The sequence below is a fragment of the Martes martes genome (assembly GCF_963455335.1).
Source record: "Martes martes genome assembly, contig: scaffold_95, whole genome shotgun sequence".
Taxonomy (NCBI): Eukaryota; Metazoa; Chordata; class Mammalia; order Carnivora; family Mustelidae; genus Martes; species Martes martes.
Window position 1 is genome coordinate 158,187 of NW_027666503.1, and position 9,259 is coordinate 167,445.

The window sequence follows — 9,259 nt, forward strand, 5'->3', positions numbered from 1 at the left end:
TTAAAGAACTGGAGAATCAACAACAAATCAAACCAACTCCACACGTAAGAAGGGAAATAATCAAGATTAGAGCAGAGATCAATGAGGTAGAAACCAGAGATACAGTAGAACGTATCAACGAAAGTAGAAGCTGGTTTTTTGAAAGAATCAATAAGATCGATAAACCATTGGCCACACTAATCCAAAAGAAAAGAGAGAAAGCCCAAATTAATAAAATTATGAATGAAAAGGGAGAGATCACAACTAACACCAAGGAAGTAGAAACAATCATCAGAAGCTATTATCAACAGTTATATGCCAATAAGCTAAGCAACCTAGATGAAATGGATGCATTCCTGGAAAACTATAAACTCCCAAAATTGAACCAGGAAGAAAATGACAACCTGAATAGACCGATATCTAGTAACGAGATTGAAGCAGTGATCAAAAACCTCCCAAAAAACAAGAGCCCAGGACCTGACGGATTCCCTGGGGAATTCTATCAAACTTTCAAAGAAGAAATAATACCTATTCTCCTGAAGCTGTTTCAAAAAATTGAAGCAGAAGGAAAACTTCCAGACTCTTTTTATGAAGCCAGCATCACCCTGATCCCCAAACCAGGCAAAGACCCTACCAAAAAGGAGAATTTCAGACCGATATCACTGATGAATATGGATGCTAAGATTCTCAACAAGATCCTAGCAAACAGGATCCAACAGCACATTAAAAAGATTATCCACCATGACCAGGTAGGATTCATCCCTGGGTTACAAGGATGGTTCAACATTCGCAAATCAATCAATGTGATAGAACAAATCAATAAGAGAAGAGAGAAGAACCACATGATCCTCTCCATTGATGCAGAAAAAGCTTTTGACAAAATCCAGCATCCGTTCCTGATTAAAACGCTTCAAAGTATAGGGATAGAGGGAACATTCCTGAACTTCATCAAATCTATCTATGAAAAACCCACAGCAAATATCATCCTCAATGGGAAAAAGCTTGCAGCCTTCCCATTGAGATCAGGAACACGACAAGGATGCCCACTCTCACCACTCTTGTTCAACATAGTATTAGAAGTCCTAGCAACAGCAATCAGACAACAAAGAGAAATAAAAGGTATCCAAATTGGCAAGGAAGAAGTCAAACTCTCTCTCTTCGCAGATGACATGATTCTTTATATGGAAAACCCGAAAGACTCCACCTCCAAACTACTAGAACTCATACAGCAATTCAGTAATGTAGCAGGATACAAAGTCAATGTCCAGAAATCAGTGGCTTTCTTATACACTAACAATGAAAATACAGAAAGGCAAATTAGAGAATCGATTCCATTTACTATAGCACCAAAAACCATAAGATACCTCGGAATAAACCTAACCAAAGAGGTTAAAGATCTGTACTCGAGGAACTACAGAACACTCCTAAAAGAAATTGAAGAAGACACAAAAAGATGGAAGATCATTCCATGCTCTTGGATGGGAAGAATAAACATCGTTAAAATGTCTATACTGCCCAGAGCAATCTATACTTTTAATGCCATTCCAATCAAAATTCCACCAGTATTTTTCAAAGAGCTGGAGCAAATAATACTAAAATTTGTATGGAATCAGAAGAGACCCCGAATTGCTAAGGAAATGTTGAAAAACAAAAATAAAACTGGTGGCATCACGTTACCTGATTTCAAGCTTTACTACAAAGCTGTGATCACCAAGACGGCATGGTACTGGCATAAAAACAGACACATGGACCAGTGGAACAGAGTAGAGAGCCCAGATATGGACCCTCAACTCTATGGTCAAATAATCTTTGACAAAACAGGAAAAAATATCCAGTGGAAAAAAGACAGTCTCTTCAATAAATGGTGCTGGGAAAACTGGACAGCTATATGTAGAAGAATGAAACTTGACCATTCTCTTACACCGTACACAAAGATAAACTCGAAATGGATAAAAGACCTCAACGTGAGACAGGAATCCATCAGAATCCTCGAGGAGAACATAGGGAGTAACCTCTTTGATATCAGCCATAGCAACTTCTTTCAAGATATGTCTCCAAAGGCGAAGGAAATAAAGGCAAAGATGAACTTCTGGGACTTCATCAAGATAAAAAGCTTCTGCACAGCAAAAGAAACAGTCATCAAAACAAAGAGGCAACCCACGGAATGGGAGAAGATATTTGCAAGTGACAGTACAGATAAAAGGTTGATATCCAGGATCTATAAAGAACTCCTCAAACTCAACACACACAAAACAGATAATCATATCAAAAAATGGGCAGAAGATATGAACAGACACTTCTCCAATGAAGACATACAAATGGCTACCAGACACACGAAAAAATGTTCATCAGCACTAGCCATCAGGGAGATTCAAATCAAAACCACATTGAGATACCACCTTACACCAGTTAGAATGGCCAAAATTAGCAAGACAGGAAACAACGTGTGTTGGAGAGGATGTGGAGAAAGGGGAACCCTCTTCCACTGTTGGTCGGAATGCAAACTGGTGCAGCCACTTTGGAGAACAGTGTGGAGATTCCTCAGGAAATTAAAAATAGATCTTCCCTATGACCCTGCAATTGCACTGCTGGGTATTTCCCCCAAAGATACAGATGTAGTGAAAAGAAGGGCCATCTGTACCCCAATGTTTATAGCAGCAATGGCCACGGTCGCCAAACTGTGGAAAGAACCAAGATGCCCTTCAACGGATGAATGGATAAGGAAGATGTGGTCCATATACACTATGGAGTATTATGCCTCCATCAGAAAGGACGAATACCCAACTTTTGTAGCAACATGGACAGGACTGGAAGAGATTATGTTGAGTGAAATAAGTCAAGCAGAGAAAGTCAAGTATCATATGGTTTCACTTATTGGTGGAGCATGACAAATAATATAGAGGACAAGGGTAGATGGAGAGGAGAAGGGAGTTGAGGGAAATTGGAAGGGGAGGTGAACCATGAGAGACTATGGACTCTGAAAAACAACCTGAGGGTTTTGAAGGGGCGGGGTGGGAGGGTGGGGGAACCAGGTGGTGGGTATTAGGGAGGGCACAGATTGCATGGAGCACTGGGTGTGGTGAAAAAACAATGAATACTGTTACGCTGAAAATAAATAAAAAATTAAAAAAAAATAAAATAAAATATCAGAAACTGAAAAAAAAATTACATGGCAAAAGCAAAAAACATAAGGAAAATACAACGGAAAAGTACAATTTGTAGTATTTTAGACCTGCCTTCTTGAAATAACTCTGAGACTTCTTAAATGACTTGCACGTGTGTGTGTGTGTGTGTGTGTGTGTGTGTGTTTAGATCATTCAGTCTCATGATTATAGACAATCCCTTAGTTTTCTGCCAACTGGCTAACTGCTTACCAAAGTCTTGGTTTTACATATTCACCCAGCAAGGGCCAGCTCATCTCCAGGAACCCTCAAATACCTCCCTGGGGTCTATGTACTGATAATATGGCCCTACTGCCTCTTAAAAGCAAACAAAACTCCAGATGACAGGGACATTCTTTGTTCCATTAACCTGGGCAGAGTTCCACCAATACCCGGTGTCCCAGTCTAGTGCATCTAATTACAAAGCCTTCTCACTTGGTAGCTTGAAGTGTGAAGGTGTTTTGCTTTTGGCAAAAGACCAGGGCATGGATTGCTGAGGGGACACATTTCTGGTGTGCCTGCCTGTGCTTCACAGTTGCCATAGCAACCTGACCTCATTAAGGCCACCGTGATGACTTTTCAGTAAAGACAAAACATACTCCTGCATGAAGATCAGGTCTCACCTTTAGGTTTTGGGACTCAGCTGAGGGTGTGGGTCACTGCAGTGGGGCTGAACTGCCCTGAGGTGTGAGGAGACAAAGCGATACAGATCCAACCCTGTTTCCCACTTGGGAGCTCGGTGTTCCAGCCATAATACTTGGGTGCTACAGGCTGTGTGATAGGTAAAGCAGTTTGGCTCCTGCCCTGTCCCAGTGACTTTGGGTCCTGCTCCAGCATTGTTCTGGAGCTGCTTTCCTCTAAAGGCATGGGCACCCTCCTTAAGGCACTGGTTGTTTTGTTTTTTCTTTTTTTTTTTTTTTAATTTCTTTTCAGCATAACAGTATTCATTGTTTTTTTTGTTTGTTTGTTTTTTATTAAATTTTTTATTTATTTTCAGCGTAACAGTATTCATTGTTTTTTCACCACACCCAGTGCTCCATGCAATCTGTGCCCTCCCTAATACCCACCACCTGGTTCCCCCAACCTCCCACCCCCGACCCCTTCAAAACCCTCAGGTTGTTTTTCAGAGTCCATAGTCTCTCATGGTTCACCTCCCCTTCCAATTTCCCTCAACTCCCTTCTCCTCTCCATCTACCCTTGTCCTCTATATTATTTGTTATGCTCCACAAATAAGGGAAACCATATGATACTTGACTCTCTCTGCTTGACTTATTTCACTCAGCATAATCTCTTCCAGTCCTGTCCATGTTGCTACAAAAGTTGGATCCTCGAGGAGAACATAGGCAGTAACCTCTTTGATATCAGCCACAGCAACTTCTTTCAAGATATGTCTCCAAAGGCGAAGGAAAGAAAAGCGAAAATGAACTTTTGGGACTTCATCAAGATCAAAAGCTTCTGCACAGCAAAGGAAACAGTCAACAAAACAAAGAGGCAACCCACGGAATGGGAGAAGATATTTGCAAATGACAGTACAGACAAAAGGTTGATATCCAGGATCTATAAAGAACTCCTCAAACTCAACACACACAAAACAGACAATCATATTAAAAAATGGGCAGGGGCGCCTGGGTGGCTCAGTTGGTTAAGCGGCTGCCTTCGGCTCAGGTCATGATCCCAGTGATCCTGGGATCGAGTCCCACATCGGGCTCCTTGCTCAGCAGGGAGCCTGCTTCTCCCTCTGCCTCTGTCTGCCACTCTGTCTGCCTGTGCTCGCTCTATCGCTCCTCGCTCTCTCTCTCTCTGACAAATAAATAAATAAAATCTTTAAAAAAAAAAAATGGGCAGAAGATATGAACAGACACTTCTCCAATGAAGACATACAAATGGCTACCAGACACATGAAAAAATGTTCATCAGCACTAGCCATCAGGGAGATTCAAATCAAAACCACATTGAGATACCACCTTACAGCAGTTAGAATGGCCAAAATTAGCAAGACAGGAAACAACGTGTGTTGGAGAGGATGTGGAGAAAGGGGAACCCTCTTACACTGTTGGTGGGAATGCAAGTTGGTGCAGCCACTTTGGAGAACAGTGTGGAGATTCCTCAGGAAATTAAAAATAGAGCTTCCCTATGACCCTGCAATTGCACTGCTGGGTATTTCCCCCAAAGATACAGATGTAGTGAAAAGAAGGGCCATGTGTACCCCAATGTTTATAGCAGCAATGGCCAAGGTCGCCAAACTGTGGAAAGAACCAAGATGCCCTTCAACGGATGAATGGATAAGGAAGATGTGGTCCATATACACTATGGAGTATTATTCATTGTTTTTTGCACCACACCCAGAAGGCTCTGGTTGTTATACACAACTAATGAATCATTGAACACTATGACAAAAACTTATGATGTACTATATGTTGGCTAGCCGAACATAATGAAAAAAAAAGTTAAAAAAAATAAAGGCATGGACACAGTAGGTAAAAGAAGTAAAGATTCTGAGCCCTAGTTTCCCTCTCTGTCAAATGGGGTTGACACAGGATCACTGAGAACAGTCAATGATACACATGAGCAAACCCACAGCCCTGTGGTTACTGGAGGATCATGAATGCCTGTATGAATTCAGGACACTTCTTACTCCTTTAAAATTTTGTAGGGGATAGAGCAGGAAAGGAGAAGAAAAGGTCCAAGTAAGAAGCCCATTATAATAACATGTGGTTTTTATGATTAGGACCCAATTGTATCAGTGTCACTGTCCTTACCCAGGGCCTAGCATGGTGCTGGGCACATAGTTATACCAGTAAAGCATAGTAATTGCTGGGCTGGTCCCTGTGCTACTCTTCTGGTCAGTGGCCCATCTAATACCAGGTGCCTTAAAGGAGGCAAGTTCTGAAAATCTCTATCTTGATGGCTGCTGAAGCTTCTACTCCAGATTCAAAGGCAGCAGTCCTCAGAAGACCCCATCACTTCAGATCCTTAATGGGAAATGACATCTGGTACAAGGGTATTCAAAGATCTGAATAAAACCATATTGTGGCATAGCTCCTGTGAGGTTCACAAACTAGCCTAAAAGTAGAGAAGCCGCTTTGATCTCATCATGGGAGAAGAGCTATAACAGGTGGAATTTTAGTCCATCAGCAGCTACATTGCTGTGTAGTAGCCCTTGAGGCCTCTATTAGGGATTCCTTTTTGCTGAAAAGCAATTGTCCGGTTGTAGAAGTAAATTGGTCTTTAATATGCATTTGAAATGAATAACCTAAATTGTTCTTGCCTTATAAATAATAAGCGGCAAATCACATGTATCTCCTAGATGGGTGTTGAAATGTGCAGTTTTTAGATCTTCTTAGCAATTTGACATGGTAACGTAGATTCTTTCCTGGTGCTCATGGTTTTCCCCCAATTTATAAAGAGATTCTTTAAAGACTCAGAACATTTCCATGTGTTAGTTTAAGATTTCAGTGACTAGATTGTAATATTTTATCTGTTCTTTTAAAGATTTTATTTACGTATTAGATAGAGAAAGAGAGAGAGCACAAGAGGGCAGAGGGGCAGAGGGGCAGCAAGTCAGAGGGAGAGAGAGAAAAACAGACTCTCTGCCTTGCAGGGAGTCTGATGCGGGGCTCGAGCCCAGGACCCCAGAATCACGACCTGACCCAAAGGCAGACGCTTAACCTACTAAGCCACCCAAGTGCCCCAATATTTTTGTTTTCGTTGTTGTTAAAGATTTATTTATTTATATTAGAGAGAGAATGCTAATGGGGAGAGGGGAAGAGGGAGAGAATCTTCCAGCAGGCTCCCCGCTGAGCGCAAAGCCAAACTCAGGGCCCAGTCTCATGAGATCATGACCTGAACCGAAACCAAGAGTTGGACATTCAACTGACTGAGCTACCCAGCCATCCCTAGATTTTAATATTTTAAAAAGTATTTATTACACTGGAGTTTGGCCTATTCCTCTCTCAATAATCTGAGCAGTTACTAATTATTCCTAAAACATATTTTATTTCTGTACTTCAGAAGGAAATAGACATGAACTTTCTCTAAATACTTGGATAAATTTCATTGCTAATAATTGTTTCTATTTTGATTATATGTAGTATGGACCAATTTGATAAGACATAGTGTCAGTCTGGGGGGAGACAAGATGGCGGGGAAGTAGGAGGAGGCGCCTTTTCAACCTGTACCCTAAAGTGAGCTGATTACCTACCAAAGAACTCCGATCACCCATCAAATCAGCCTGAGATCAGAATTATACACGTCTGGATCTCTACGGGGGCCAGAAGACGCCAGTGGGCAGGTAAAGTGGAGTGGGAACGTTGGACTGATATCGGAAGATAAACAAAAGGGGGAGGGAGCCACCAGAGGTGACCGATTGGAAAATAATACCCCAATACGAGAGTACCCTGCATCTGGGGACCAGCATTAACTTGGAGTCTTGTTGAAAGCACTCAAAAGAGCAAAGGATCGCGTGGGGAAATTGTGGGAATCGGGGTGGCTAGGGACAGGGGCTTAAGTCCCCAGACCCAAGACAGCCTCCCCTGGCGCTGAGCCAGAGAGAGTGTGGCGGAGAAACCTGGTCTTTGTCCCTGAGCCGCCAGTGCACCCGAGAACGGGTGGAGTCCGGCTCCCGTGAGGGGTTGGGAGCCACACCAGACGGCAGAACGCGCACCTTACTGGAGATGCGCGCGTGCCTCACGCTCCCCTGAGAGAGGTGCACGAATGCCCAGCCTGGTGTTCTCAGACCCACGCGGCGAGAGAGCCCATAGAGCCAATAGAGCTGGAGGCGCCGCGCCCCAAACCCTCCCCTGGGAGAGGTGCGCGCAAGCCCGGCGCTCTTAGCCCCAGCCAGCGGGAAAATCTCAGTGTGCGATCGCTGCTTGGAACCTCTCTGGCGGCCTGGAGCTGCCCAGACAGCCACAGCTGCCTTGGTTTTGCGTACAAGCAGGAGATCCTGCGTCCCCAGGGACCGCGACTCAGAACCTGCTCTGCCAGCAGCCCAGCGGCTGCAGCACCTGCAGGGGAGCAGACTGAGGCTTCTCTCTGAGAGGGAGGGTGGGGTGCAGTTTTCTTTCCTCTAAACCTCCAAAAACCATCAAAAGCTGTCAAGGCGAGAGAAAAGAAGTGAACAAACATAAAAATCTCCAGAGAACAAAAACCTGAAAAAACTGTTTTTCTCAGAGCCCACCCCCTTGAGGGGGTCCGGAGGACTTAACTCAGGGAACATCATTGACTGAAAACCCACGTGGCAGCCCCCTCCCCCAGAAAACAAATCAGGAAAGAAAAAAAAAAAGACTACAAGAGAACAACCACCACTACTTCATAGATACAACTTTTATTTTTAATTCTTTCCCACTATTCTGGTTCATTTTTTTTTCTTTTTTTATATAGATAATTTTTTTAACCTATTTACCATCACAGTGAGATGTCCAGTACATCAAATTCCATGATAAACTTCTAACTTGAATTTTTGATACCTGCACATGTGTTTTTCTTTTGCTTTTCCATTTTCTTAATTTTTAAAAAAATGTTTAATTTAGTTTAGTCCAGTTTATTCCTTTTTTATTTTTATTTTCTAATATTCATATAGAGTTAAACTTCAAGGTAACCCCCTTTCTCCAAGCAATGCTACCCCTATAGGTGAACCAATTTTTAATCCCCCTTTTTCTTAGGAAAGTTGAGTCCTTTAACAAAGATATCAAGATACATCCAGGAAGAATCAAAATAACCTTCCTCGCCCACACCGAGAATCTATAACCATGCTCCCATCTTTTTCTTCTGCCAGTGTCTCTGTGTATTTATGTTTGTCCTGATAGTATATAAATCTTATACTTGGGGTTCTTCTTGACAAGTCTCTTCCTTTTTTTGCTTATATATATATATATATTTTCTCTCGTCATATACTTTTATCAGTCTTTTTGTTTGTCTGTTTTTGTTTGTACACGTCATAAATCTTACTCTGGGGCCCATTTGGGCTGAACCTTCTCTTTTATCTTCCCTTTTTTTCCTGTCTCTCTCTCTCCCTCTTTTTTCTTTTTCTTTTCTTTTTTCTCTCGTTTGGGTGGGGAATCCTGAGTGCTCAGAAGCGTTCCAGGGTGCACCTTGACTGCACCACGGTCGATACATCC